Source organism: Canis lupus, chromosome 3 (assembly GCF_048164855.1).
Source record: "Canis lupus baileyi chromosome 3, mCanLup2.hap1, whole genome shotgun sequence".
NCBI classification, from domain to species: domain Eukaryota; kingdom Metazoa; phylum Chordata; class Mammalia; order Carnivora; family Canidae; genus Canis; species Canis lupus.
In genome coordinates this window covers 83,745,586-83,760,099 of record NC_132840.1, presented here as the reverse complement: position 1 = coordinate 83,760,099, position 14,514 = coordinate 83,745,586, and the positions used below count along the sequence as shown (strand labels likewise).

General features: G+C 38.1%; 1 protein-coding gene across 5 annotated transcripts in view; it reads left to right on the top strand.

The window, feature by feature from the left end:
* Nucleotides 1–14,514, top strand: part of ARHGAP32 (Rho GTPase activating protein 32) — a 291,519-nt gene that overhangs the window by 42,239 nt on the left and 234,766 nt on the right. The window contains exon 1 of one of the 5 annotated variants that reach the window (XM_072822692.1): nt 7,720–7,737. The exons of the other annotated variants lie outside the window; for them this stretch is intronic. The gene's annotated coding sequence lies outside the window, so the exon portion shown is untranslated. Of the gene's footprint in view, nt 1–7,719; nt 7,738–14,514 lie in introns of those variants that run through there. 5 annotated transcript variants of the gene reach the window in all.

Sequence of the window (14,514 nt, the reverse complement as noted above, 5' to 3'; positions counted from 1 at the left end):
TTTCCATTTTGCATGCCTTTTATGTCTTTCCCCCCTCCAATTGCCACAGTCTTGTGCAATCCAGGAATGCAAGCCCATCAGTCCACCAGAGCCAAGCGATTAAGGGGTGTATCTTGGACATCAGCTATAAAAACTGGGCACCAGAGATATGTATGGTTCCCATCCCAGAGACAGTGTAGCTTGGGAGCGTGGTAGAGGGTGAGTGTGAACGTAGTGCCCATTCTTCCTCCAGAGTCTCTGGAAAGGATTACAATAGACCTCTAGATGTGTGTTTAATTAGAAGCCTATCCCTTAGGCCACAGTTAGGATGGTTAGGTAATAGGCCTCCTCAGAAAGACAGAGCTTCTGGATTTGTTGCCTCTTGCAGTGCCCTTGAGGTTGTACGTGTTTAAGAACTCTGTTGGTTATAGTCCTGTGGGACCCATGAGCATAACCTCCACTTTCTATGAGTGGCAGGCAGTGTAGCGGTGACCCTTGAAAGCAGTCGTAAAGATTGGAGTGCTAGACAGGAGTATGAGCTCCTTTTTGGGTGATACCAAAACAGTCCCATGTGACCAGGAATGCAAGCTCCCCTGGTCTATAGAGCCAGATGATGGAGGGGCATTCCCTGGGCAGCAGCCACAGAAATCAGGTACTAGATGCATGAAAAGGTGACTTCTGGAGATACTGATGCTTAGGAGCATGGCAAAGGGTGAATGTAAAGATGGCGCTTGCTGTTCTCCATCCCCAGAGAGTGTTCCAGCAGGCTCCCAGATGTGTGCTAAATTTAATGCCTGCCCCTCAGGCTGAGCTTTTTAATGTAAGCAGGTGAGCTGCCTTCAGTCAGGACACAGACACAGTGAGGACACAGACACAATTGTCTGCCTCTGAGCTGAGCCCTGGAGCTAGGTGAGTCTGTGCCTCTGAGCATCTTAAGAACAGTTTCTCAGATCACTGCTGTCTTGTAGTCTCAGGATATGGGGCCCTGTTGGTTTCAAAATTAGATATTTTGGTCGCTTGTCAAGTGCAGATCTAAAAAGTTGGGGTGTCTGCTATGGAGTTTGAACTTTTCATTCTTCTTGGCTACAGATTGCAGCTCTGAAGGTGGAGTTTATAGTGAGATTATGTCCCAGCCTCTCTTACCTGCTTTGATGTGGTAACCTGTTTTTCTTTTCTTTTTTTTTTTCAAAGATTTTATTTATTTATTCATGAGAGACACAGAGAGAGAGGCAGAGACATAGGCAGAGGGAGAAGCAGACTCCCCATGGGGAGCTGGATGTGGGACTCTATCCCAGGACCTGAGCTGAAGGCAGATACTCAGACACTGAGCCACTCAGGCGTTCCACTTTGATGTGGTTTTCTTCTCAATTACCTGATGTGTAGTCATCACTCAATCAGACTTCATGGTTTTTTTGGGAGGAAATTGTTCCATATGTAGCTGTAGATTCACTGTGTTTGTGGGAGGTAAGTTCAGGATCTTAGATCCTGGAACTGGAACCCTCTTTCCTCTGGTGTGCAGCAGAAGGCAGAGAGGGGTTCTCCAAGTCTTAGGCCCCAAGAAGGATGGTGTGGGTAATCTGCTGATCCTTTACATAAAAAAAAATATTTATTTGAGAGAGAGCACGGGTGCACAAGAGCATGCATGATGGGTGGTGGTGGTGGTGGTGGGGGAACGAGGCAGAGGGAGAGGGAGAAGCCAATTGCCCACATCCAGCAGCTGGATCCCAGGACCCTGGGATCATGACCTGAGCTGAAGGCAGATGCTCACCTGACTGAGCCACCCAGGTGCCCCTGATCATTTACATTTTTTAGTGTATAAACATCTTGGTCTTTAGCCATGGATCATTTACATGCAAGTGTGATAATTGTCTATTCACTTCTGAGAATAGTGGAATAAGCATTTTATTGCTGTTTTTAAACCTATTTCATATAGCTTATTAACTATTTGCTAGATGCAAAGCATTGCTGGGCTTGTAGGGGAATGACGAATAAAAACCAACCCTAGAAATAAATAAAATCTTAAAAAAAAAAAAAAAAAAAAGGACGCTTGGGTGGCTCAGCAGTTGAGCATCTGCCTTTGGCTCAGGGCATGATCCTGGGGTCCTGGGATCGGGTCCCACATCAGGCTCCCTGTGTGGAGCCTGCTTGCTTCTCCCTCTGCCTGTGTCTCTCCCTGTCTTTCTCTCTGTGTCTCTCATGAATAAATAAATAAAATCTAAAAAAAAAAAAAAAGAATCAACCCTAGCATGTCAGTGTATTTTTGATAGAAGATAGACCTGGGTGAGAAGACAGGGGCGCTGAGTGGGGGAAATGCTCCCTTTGAACTGAAAATGAAGTTAGCCTTTATCAAGTTCCAGATCTAAACTTTGATGTTATGATATATGTTTTCTTGTAAAATGCCCATTTTAGTAGCATGGTGATGGTAGAGATGAGTTTGAGACGCTGATAGGTTGGACAAAGGACAGGCTCCTTTAAAAATCCATTCCAGTGTTATGATTGATCACCCTGAAAAATTAGTTTGAAATGCCCACAGAGCCAGAGGATTGAATTAGAAATGGCTAGAATGGACCAGACCAAAGGTTTAATCTCAGTATTTGATTGCCACTAGTGATTTACAGTTAAAAATAGTGCTACTGCTATGGGAGCGTCTGGCTTTCATCTCTGATAGTACCGTAAAGGTTAAGTATTGCCGTTTCTTTGAGCAGTTAAATGATTTATAGCTTTGTCTCAATTTTTCCCCCTAGAACCTTTGGGTTCATGTTATACCTCTATTATATTTTGAGATACTGGTTTTCAAAAGTTTATTTCTTTCTGTAGGAAGTACAAGTTTCACCTTTTTCCTATTTATTTTATGCATCATCAAAGGATCCTACGGATTTGATGGTTTTAGATTTGATGTACTCCAATCTGTGTACCATCCATGCTTTTATAGATTGTTTTGTCTCGGCCATTACTTTTTCTAACTGATGACTTTTATTTTTGGACTCCCTTTATTTGAACTTCTTTGACCCTTTTTAAGTTCTGCCACATTTGAGTGTTTCTCTATCTGAAATTTAAACACTTTCAGTTAGAATCAGTACTAAAACTGACTTCAGAGTGACCTCTTTTTAAGTTAGTTTCTGATCTATGAACCAGCTCACCAAAGCTTAAGTTGACTCTGATGTTTAAAAAACTGTGATCCCTTTGAAGGCAGGGATTGTATTTTATTGATTTATGTCCAGGGACTAGTATAGTACCTGATGCTGGTGGGCTGTCAACAAAGGTTTGTTGAATAAATTAATGAATGGAATATTATAAGAGGTTTAGGGAGTATTTGAGTGCTTGGTTTCCTTTTATTTATGTAAATACTATGAAATAACTCCCAATAAATTATTTAGGCATTGTGTCTTTTAAAACATAATTCATGACAGTAGCAATAACCACTGCAAAATACTGGTCATAAACCTTAAAAGTGCAGTTGTTTAAGGGGCGCCTGACTGGCTTAGCCAGTAGCTCTTGGTCTTGGGGGTCGTGAGTTTGAGCCCCATATTGGGTGTGGAGAATACTTAAATAAATAAACTTTGTTCTTTAAATTTTTAAAAAAGATTTTATTTATTTATTCATGAGAGTCAGAGAGAGAGGCAGAGACATAGACAGAGGGAGAAGCAGGCTCGTCGCAGGGAGCCCGATGTGAACTCGATCCCGGGCCTAGGATCACGCCCTGAGCTAAAGGCAGACACTCAACCACTGAGCCACCCAGGCGTCCCTTAAATAAATAAACTTATTTTAAAAACGTACAATTATTCAAAATCAAGAGTTATGCATATTATTATTTGCCTACTTGAACCAGAAGAATGAGTAATAAAGGATGATGTGCTTGGCTAACAAGAAATAGTAAAATTGTTGCCCTTATACATTGTTGATGGCTTTATAAAATGGTCAATCCTTTTATAAAAGCACTTTAGAAGTAAGTATAAGAACCATCTAAACACTTATGCCGTTTCAGTGTTAAAACTTTGAGTCTGATGAAGTAGTCTGAGATAAGGAGCTAGCTATAGATAGAAAGATATTAACTGCAGAAATATGTATACAGTTTAAGAATATTAAGGTGTTAAATCTTGAGTAAGTTATCTCTCTGCCTCAGTTTCTTTATCAGTAAAATGGAGATAATAGTATCTTCCTCATGTCATTGAGAGGAATAAATGAAATCATGTATGTATATAGCTTAGAGTAGTAGCTAGCCCACGTAAAGCACTCAAATTTGGCTGCTACTACTGTATGTGTTTTATTTTTATGGATGCAAAGGTCTCTCATTTCCCAGAGACTTTTATTGTGCCAGGCATTTTGTTAGGTGTAATGGGAGATAAGTAAACAAAAATTGTAGCTCTTGTTTCAAGGGACTTAAAATTCTTTTGGTGGCGACTGTAATATATATTTATAAATATATTATACATAATTACAGATCAGTATGTGGTAAGTGATGCGAGAAAGTTACAAAATACTATGAGAGTTCTAACGTAGGGATGATCAAAGATTACTCTGGGTTTGTGGAGGTGGAAAAGTGACATTTTCACTGAGCTTTGAAGGTTACGTAGAATTTTGAAAGGTAAACCTAGAAGAGATGCTATTTCTTGGGGCATGTGAGCAGACACAGAGGTTGGAAAATAGAGCACATATATTGTAGAAAGAATTACAGGAAGATAAGGCTGAGGAGGGAGGGAGAGTCCCCATATTGGAATGATTTAAATGCCAAACTGAGGAGTTTTTATTTTATTTACATAACATTGGTAAATGATGGCTTTTATGACCTGATAAGAGTTATCTTTTGGGAAGATTGAGTAATTGCAAAGTGACTTGGTGGATGTAGGAGAGGTGGAAGTAGGGAAATGGGAAGACCTTTCTTTTCCCATTCATTCAAGAAACGTTTGTTGCTCACTTATTCTCTGCCGTATTTTATGTTTGTTTTGAGTACAGTGAACTGTATCCTACTTACTTGAACTGTAATTGTTAACTGGTATTTCAGAGCAAAAGTAATGAAGACCGCACTAGTATGTGTCTGTAGGAATGAAGTGTAGATTAGATGTCAAATGCATTACAGAAGTGGGACAACAAGCTTGATAATTTTCTGTATGGGATAGGGGAGAGGTAGAAATTAAAGACGACTTTTAGGTTTTAAATTTTCTTTTTTTAAGATTTCTTTATTAGAGAGTGCAAATGCATGTGGGGGAAGGAGCAGAGGGAGAGGGAGAGAGAGTCCTTAAGCAGACTCCGCTTGGAGTGTGGAGCCCAATGTGGGGTCCACCCCAGGGCTCTGAGATCACGACCCCAGCTGAAATCAAGAGCCAGGAGCCCAACATGCTGAGCCACCTAGATACTCTGACTTTTAGGTTTTATACACGAATGACTTGGGGACTTACTGTACTTATTATACCTAATATATATTAGGAGATAAAGAGGGTGAGCTTGTGTATGTGGACAAATGATATTTTTTTACTGATTTATTTTGAGTTGTCAGTGAATCTTTGAGTTGGTGCTCTTTAGGAGGCAATTGGCAATGGGGAGTTGGAACCTGGGAGAGTAGGGATCTAGAGGTTGGCTAGAGATGTTAAAATATAGATTTGTAAATCATATCCATAGATGCGTCAGATGAAGCCTGAAGTAAATAAAGATGTCATGGGAGAATGTGTGGGTGTATGTGCTGTTAGTAGGGGTAAATGGGGAGCTGAACTTTTTTTATTTTAAAAGAAGTTACATATATGTCCATTATAAAAAAAAATCTGGTGGTACAGAAGTTATATCTAAAATCTCGCTACCCAGAAAAATCTTACTACCCAGGTAAAACTATCATTAATATGCAGGAAGATCTTCTCTATTTCTTTTCATACATATTTGTAGATAGCAGCTGTTTGTTTATGACATTTGAGTTCCTAAAATACTAGTCCTGGACAGGACTAGGAGGAGGAACTCACTCATAGAGTCTGGCAAGTGTATATAAGTGCTCGATGTTGAGAATGATGCCTCCTAAACCTTTATACCCATGGTACCTCGCTTGCTCATCCAGCCCTGGTCCTGCCTGTAAAACAATTAATAATAAAAATTCTTTTACAGTTAGTTTGTATTTTTATTAATCACATTGTGAACATCATTTAGAAAATTCATATTGCTATGGGACTTTTAAAAAAGAACAGCAGTTTCCTGACTCTGTCTCATCCCATCTAACTCAACTCTATCTGGCCTTCATTTCCTGGTCTATCGAGGCAACCATTGTCAACTCTTTTGGCTTTTTCTCCCTAATGTTCACTACTATATTTCTAAGTATTATGCCTTTACTGGTAGTACTTCATTTATCATATTTAGACATTATCTAAATTCATTTAGACATCCTTGAATACTTTCTTATTTTATCTTTTTCTAGAAAGGCAGTGCCTTGGATTTAGTTTGTTACAGAGTTTTTTGTTGTTGAATAATTCAGCCAAAATTAAAGTGCTATGACTTTGAAGGGTTTCTTTGTAAGAGCTTGTTACATGGACTCTATTTTTGTTAAATCCAGTAGACTATCCAGTTTATTTGTTCAATTTATAGTATCAGAATTGACTGTCTTAATGTGTTCTGCAAATTTCATTTTTCTTATAAAAGAAAATCTAATGAAGTTTTAATGTAGTGTAAGTTACTGTGCATCTATGTCTTTTGATTAAAATAAACTATTTTTTTCTAATGTTTATCAGATGTGTAATCTATGCACCAGATACCCACCTATGCTTTTTGTATATGTGATTTTCTTTTATTCCTCATAACTCAGAGGTGCAGTATCTTCATTTTAGAGGGAAATAAAGAGTTAGAGAAGTCAAAAAATTTGCCTAAAGCTGCAGTTATGGTAAATAGTGGAGCCAGAATTCAGACTAAGGAATGTGTCTTAAATCCATATTTGTAACCATGAACTTGAGCGATACATTGTGTTCTCTTTTGGCTTCCCAACCTTCTCCAGGCACATTCCTTTTTACTTCCTCTCCTGAAGTGTTGCTTTTAAGTATAGTCTTCAAAATTTACATAAAATTGGCTTTTTGTAGACTAAGACTTTTTCTCAGTTTTTATTAAAGATAGGAAAGATGTATTGCAGTGGTTTCTTATGATCGTGATGACTAAAAAACATAAAAGAAAATATAAATCTCATGTTCAAGTGTTTGGGGCTTGAGAGAGGGGAAAAAAGAAATTCATGTAACCAAGCAGATTATTTATATCTTGTTTGATTCACAGATATATAATACTTATATAAAGTCTTGTGTCTCAAGAAATTCAGAGATAAATCCTGTAGACTGTGTCCTTATGGATACTCAACTAAGATTATATTTATAGGTAGTATAAGTATCTGGTAAGAAGGGTACTATGGGGGATTTGTTGAAGTATGAGGAAAACTTGTAGAAAAGGAAAGGACTTGAGATGAGTCTGCTGAAGGATGGATAGCACAGTTCTGGAATGGTCATTTCAGTAGACATTCACAGAGGCAGGACATTTTAGGGGCATGTTGTGGAATAGAAGCTAGTTGGCTTGATTAGGATTTTTTCCCCCAAGTTCACATAGCTAGTAATGTTTGAACTGGAAATGGAATCCCAGTGCAGTAGTAGCTATTGTGCTAAGTTACTGCATACTCACCTGGAAATTTGCCTAGTAACCGTTGAGGTCAGACAGAGTAGGTGTGTGTTCTGAGGAGAGGTTGAGAATGTAGGGAAATTACTCACAAGGAACAAGTTTCCTGAAGGATCACTGGAAAGAGTCGAGGAGGTAGTCAGCAGAGGGAAGGGGAACAGGGTAATACAGAGGAGCACTAAGAAGAGTGTGGGGTTCACTTTGGGGGCAGTGATCAAGAGAGGTTGGCAGCATTGTGACACGTGATGGAATTAGTTGGCCTTAAATGGAGCTGTGGTCTGGCGGGTTAAAGATGACTGCACATTTTTTTGCCACTCTTTAAAGGAGGCATTTAAATTATACTGAGAAAAACATTGTTATATCATTAAAAAAAGTTACACTTAGTTTAAGTGGTATTTCAAGGTTAATTTACATTATTAATATTATAAAGTTATTTAGCATTATAAAAAATTGGATCACTATCAGTACAGTTGTCTTTAAATTGTATTCCCTAGCTGTATTTTTAAGAATGTTGTTCATACATGGAAAAAATAGAGAATATAAAATTGGATCTGGAGAGAATATTTCATGTATCATGCTATTAAATGTTCCTTTCTTAGTAAGGAGGAGATTGATTCATTGACTAGCCATTGTGAACTATAAATGTGGGGAATGCCCTTATAGTGTAGGAATTAAATGACATGGAATAAGCATTGGATGGGTTTTGGTGATCTGAAAGTCAAATTTTAAGATAGGAATTATTCCTCAACAAGTGTAGTTGGCAGTTGGGACCCACATCTTTAAAATCTTACATTTTTATGCCCAGATTTAATTCTACAAACAGTGTATGTGCAAGTAATATGTAGGAACTGCAGATTACAAACAAAATCCCTCTCATGGAATTTAGTCTGAGAGGTGAGAGAAGAAATTTATATAAACAAGATAGAAACAACAGTTGCCCAAGAAATAACAAAATGCTATGCGATCTCCGAGGGGGGGAAGTTTATTATATTTTTTTACACTGTGTGCATCCTGATTTTTGGAAAAAAATTTCATGAAGCATGGCATTTGAATTGGATTTTAGAGAGATGGCTTGGCTTCCACAGATTGAGGGTGGTTTGAGGAATTAATGTGAGAATGGACACGGGGGGAGATAGTTTCGAATGTATTGGGAAAAATGCCCAAGCAGTGATGTGGGGAATGAGGAGAGTTAGATTGAAGGTGAGGTTAGGGCTAACATGCTGAGTTTGAAGTCTGTTTTGTAGTTGTTCAAAAGCACTTGGAGGTATTTTATGTGAGCAGGAGCTGATACTACCCTACTTGTGTTTTAGGAAGACTGTTGTAGGTGGACTAAGGTGGTTAATATGTTAGTTAAGAGAATGAGCTCTGGAGTCTTTTTTTTTTTTTTTTAAGATTTTATTTACTTATGAGAGACAGAGAGAGAGAGAAAGAGAGAGGGAGAGGCAGAGACACAGGCAGAGGGAGAAGCAGGCTCCATGCAGGGAGCCCGATGCGGGACTCGATCCCTGGTCTCCAGGATCAGGCCCTGGGCCAAAGGCGGCGCTAAACTGCTGAGCCACCTGGGCTGCCCGAGCTCTGGAGTCTTAAGTCCTGGGATGTCTGGCTCTGTCACTCTTGGTAGCCTGATCAGTCATGAGTTTCATCTACAAAATGAGGGTAGATAGAGAGCTGTTGCAATGAATAAATGAGATTATCCCGTGCAGTGCTCACTGCATGTCGTAATGCAGAATCAATGTTTACAAAAAAAGTTAGCCAAAGGAGAGTATTATCCACAATAAAAGGGTGAAGGCTAGACTGGAAAAGCAGAGTCAGTACTATTTAATAAGGTGTGTAATATGCTAAGGATTTTTTTTTTTCTGGTAGAGATAACATTTTATCGCACTGTTGAAAAATCTTGTGTTTGTTAGGTGTGTGTGTGTGTGTGTGTGTGTGTGTTTGTGTATGTGTGTTTAAAGTAAGTTCTATGAAAAGACAATTGGTATCATAGTACCAGAGTAATCTTAAACGTGCGTGAAAGCACCTGTTAGTGACATTTATGGTTCTGCGGTGGCGGTGTTGGAACAGCCAGTGATGAGTAAACTCAGCTGCTGGGGAATCACTGAAGAGTCACCATCCCTGGAGTTCTCCACTCAGTGCTTGCTTCCTCACTGTGTAACCTTTTCTTTTTCTTACTGGGTCCTGAGAAATAAGAAGAAGGTGGAAAAGAAGGGACATGAAAGAGTAAAGGCACCATTTACTTAGTTTGGTTATACCTGAGAGGGTATAAAAGAAGTAGGAATTCCTTAAATAAAGGTGTTCTGTGTCCTCAGAGTTTGCAGGGACTCTAAGTAAATCCCATGGCTTTTGGCCTCTGAGGTGGGAGATTCAGGGTGAATTGATTTTACCCAAGCTTACAGGAAGAATTAGACCTATTATTGAGAAAATTCAGAATTACCTTGAGTTATCAAAAACCTTGAGGTCAGCTCTGACTCTTTCTCTCTGGCTCATACCCACTACATCAACAAACTGTTGTCCCTACCTTCAAAATATATCATGAATCAGGCCATTCCTCACTTCTGTTGCTGCCAGTCTCACGTAAATAACCATTATTTCCTTGACTAACCCAAAGCAATGGCCCTGAACTGGTCTTGTTTGATTTGTGCCGTGCTCTGGACTAGTCTTTATGTAACAGCCAGAGTAATCCTCTTGACTAATAAGGAAGTCATGTTCCTTTTTTACGAAAACCTCTCAGTGGCTTCCTATTTCAGGAGTTCGTAGCACAGCTTGAAAATCCCTCCATGGTCTGGCCCTATTTCTGGAGCTTTCTCTCCTGTTGCTCCATTTACCCTATTGCACACCAGCCATCAAGCTGCCCCTGCCCCAGGGTCTTTGCAGGTGTGGTTCTCCCTGCTTAGATGGACTTTCCAAAAGTATTTACGAATTTTCTCAGTTCAGGACTCTGACCTCTGTTCACAGGTCTCCTCCTCACAGAGGTTTCTCTGATTGCTCTCTGTAAAGGGGCAGTCCTAGATAGTCTCCATTCCCTTTCACAGGCTTAAAGCATTTGTCACCACCCCACAAGTACACGTCTTAAGAATGTTTGTCTTCCCCACTAGAATGTAAACTGCAACAGAGCAAGGTGCTGTTTTCTGAAGTATTCCCACTAGCTAGAACATAATACATGGCCAGTAAATACTTGTTTAATGGACAAATGATTGATAAAAGGAGATTTATGTTTCTTTGAATCTGAGATATGCTATTGTCATCAATATTTATTTATTTATTTTCATCTATGTACTGGAATAAGTAAAAGGAAAATGTAAATGTTTAAGAATAGGAACAACTAGGGAACTTCAGAATTATAATTTGGTATCAAGTAGCTTTTGCTTAAAATAGTTTCTTGCGCTAGCTGTAAGTTAATCTTTTCTATGACATTGTGCTAAACCTGAGGGCTGGCAAAAATTGTCGATTCTCACAAATTTATTTATACTCTTTGATTTTGTAAGTCTCATTTTTTAGGTTTTATGGAATCTATTTATAAGATTTCAATCTTAAACAAATTTCAGCTGTAGATTAAGTTCTGTTCAAGATCTCAGTTCCAAATATTAGAGAACTATATTGAACTTAAACGCCTGAGTGGAAAAAAACCCAGCAAATACCAGAATGATTTTTAGTGTTATTGGGAACCCCAGCATGCCTTGTGCATAAAACAAGGACCCTAGATTTGTTCTATTTTTATTTTTAAAAAGATTTTTATTTATTTATTTGAGGGAGAGAGAGAAGGAGTCATGAGTGGGGAGGGGGGCAGAGGGACAAGGGGGAAGCAGACTCCCCACTGAGCAGGGAGTCATATGCAGGGCTCGATTGACCCCAGGATCATGACTGAGCCACCCAAGCGCCCCTTAGACTTGTTTTATTTTATTTTATTTTATTTTATTTTATTTTATTTTATTTTATTTTATTTATTTTATTTTATTTTTATTTTATTTTATTATTTTTCAGAGCTTAGACTTGTTTTAAATTTGAATTCTTTCTTACTAGTATTGTGCTTTTGAACAAGTTATTTAACCTCTTGAGTCTGTTTTCTAATGAGTAAAATGGGTCTAGTATTACCTAGCTACCAGACAGGGTTGATGTATGAATTGAATAAGATATTGTGTAATATAGCTGGTACATAATAAACGATAATATTATATCATAGTTTTATGTGCATGGACTGCTGAGTGTATATGTATTTATATTTTGATGGTTTTGATATATTATTTCTCATTTTCCAAAGGTATTTGACAATATTAGCTGACGTTTTAAATCCATCCAGTTGTTATAAAATCCAGTCCATTTGTTTTCTATTTTTTACTTTAAAAAGCAGATAGTATTTTGAATTAATGAATCATTTAAACTAGTATTGGAAGCTATTAATATGAGAAAGTGACATAGCTTCTACTTTTATTTATTTATTTATTAGATTTTATGTATTTATTTGAGAGAGAGAGAGAGTGAGCAAGAGAGAGACTACAATATAGGGGAGGGGCAGAGGAAGAGGGAGGAGTAGACTCTCCATTGAGCAGGGAGCCCAATGTGAGTCTCCATCTCAGGACCCTGGGATCTTGACCTGAGCTGAAGGTAGACACCTAACCAACTGAGCTGCACAGGTGCCCTATAACTTCTGCTTTGAAAGATTAAAGATTAAAAAAATGTTAAGATCTATGTGATGAGCACAGGGTGAATTAAAATAAAAACTTAAAAAAATTTAAGACCTGTATTTTTGAAGCTTTCTCATTGCATTTTAAAATTATGCTATGGATGTGCTCAGTCATCTCATTGATGTTAGTGTAAGCCAAGTGCACAATATGGCTCAGTAAAATAAAATAACAAATTGAAGTTTTTAAGATTGCAGTTATCAACTTTATTAGATAGTCTCGTTATGCTTCTGCAAGCTATTTATGGTTAACATTTTGCAGTGTAGCTTTACTCCTTAGATGCTTATGGTTGCATCTCTCAGATGAGATAGCTAGCTTCATTCGATGAAGTATAGATTTTAATGAACCAAGAGGCAACCATAAGAAAAACATTATTTCTCCTGCGTCCTCTGAATATGAATTAAGAAGGCAATAAGATGTGCATAATGGACTTATAAAAACAAAACTGCAATAATGACTGATAGAAAAAATATTCAGTTCTTTACCACTTATTTGATACAGCACTTAGTACTACTATTCTGGTTGTTACCTATAGAAAATACTTAAAAGTTTCCTTTTATTCTTTTTTGATATCCTACTCCCTTTTCCTCTCTAACTTTGTAGAGAAATAAAGAAATTCATGGTTAAGTAGAGTCAGTAGGTGAGAAAATGGGGTAGCCCTTTAGGAAATGACTTGAGGAGCAGTTAACTTGAAAGTTGCTGTGGGATAAGCTTGAATGTGCTGTGTAGGAAGTTTGCAAATTGTCATTAAGATTTGTGCAAATGTAATGCAAATACTGGGTCTTTCTGGTAGTTTGTTCTTTGGAGCACTGTGCACAAGGGTATACTACTGGAGTTTGCTGCAACAAAGGTGCCATTTGAGACATCGTATTGTACCAAAATTTAGATTACTGGAAAGTAGTAGCAAGAGAAGCAGTCTAGCAGCTAACAGCCCGTGTTTGCTTAGAGGAAGTTATTTGTAAAATGTGACTAAAAGAAATAGCAGTCGCAACTGCAGCCTAGTTGTGGAACATGTGTTTCATCTATGTGAAAATTATTTTTGATTCTTTTCTTTGATTTCTGTATGTGCCACCTATAAAGGTGGTTGGTCACCATTACTGTTTTTAAGGCATTAAAATAGGGACCTGTTCCTAGTCTACAAGGCGGGTTAAGCATTGTATGTAAATGTGCTACACTGAAGAAGCCCTCTGCAGTAGTAGAGTAGACAGCAGAATGAAAGGCATGGTCCTTAAGGAATTTGGAGGTAGGAAGCAAGGAAAACAATACAGCAGAACATCAAAAATTATTTATTTCTTCAGTTTGGCATTAATAGTCTGCTGAATGTAACATATACTGTACTGTCAAGTAAGTAAATAGGTCTACACCATTTAGTGGTAGTCCAAACAGCAAGGATCTAATGATAACTGAAAACCAAAATAAGGAATATTTTGAGATACAGTAGGCATTTTAGTTGATGTGTTAAATTAATGCAATTAAATCTAAATTTCTGGGAAATTTTTTTAGTTTTTAAATTTATTTTTAAAAATGATTTTACTTATTTATTCATGGGAGACACAGAGACAGAGACACAGGCAGAGGGAGAAGCAGGCTCCTTGTGGGGAACCTGATGTGGGACTTGACCTTAGGACCCCGGGATTACACCCTGAGAACAGGCACATTGTAATTAAAATCCTATTTTCTTATTTGTATACATTTTTACTAATCTAGAATAAAACAGGCTGGCGGTAGGCTAGTCACAGACTTTCTACTGAGGTACACATAATGTTAGATGTGCATCAAGTAGCTCACAGTGTCTTTGAAATTTCATATTTATCTAAAAATCCATATGACTTCTTTGCAATGCACATACCATAATATGTTGAAATTTGTATAAACATAAGTGTTTAAAATTGACCCCTTAGGAAGATGTGACATTTTAACTTTTTGTATTCCTTGGCACTTGCTATACTATCCCCATTTCCAGAAGTAACGTGAAGATGGTCAGTTTTTGGCTTAACTTTTTGTTTAAAATTTAATAGTGTGAGGGGCACCTGGATAGCTCAGTGGGTTAAGTGCCCAACTCTTGATTTGGCTCAAGTCTTAATATCACGGTTATGAGATCAAGCCCCGTATCAGGTTCTGTGCTGGGCATGGAGCCTGCTTAAGATTCTCCTTCTCCCTCTAACCCACCCCACCACCCTCTCTCCTTTTCTTAAAACAAAACAAAACATTAATAGTTGGAAATGCCTCATAC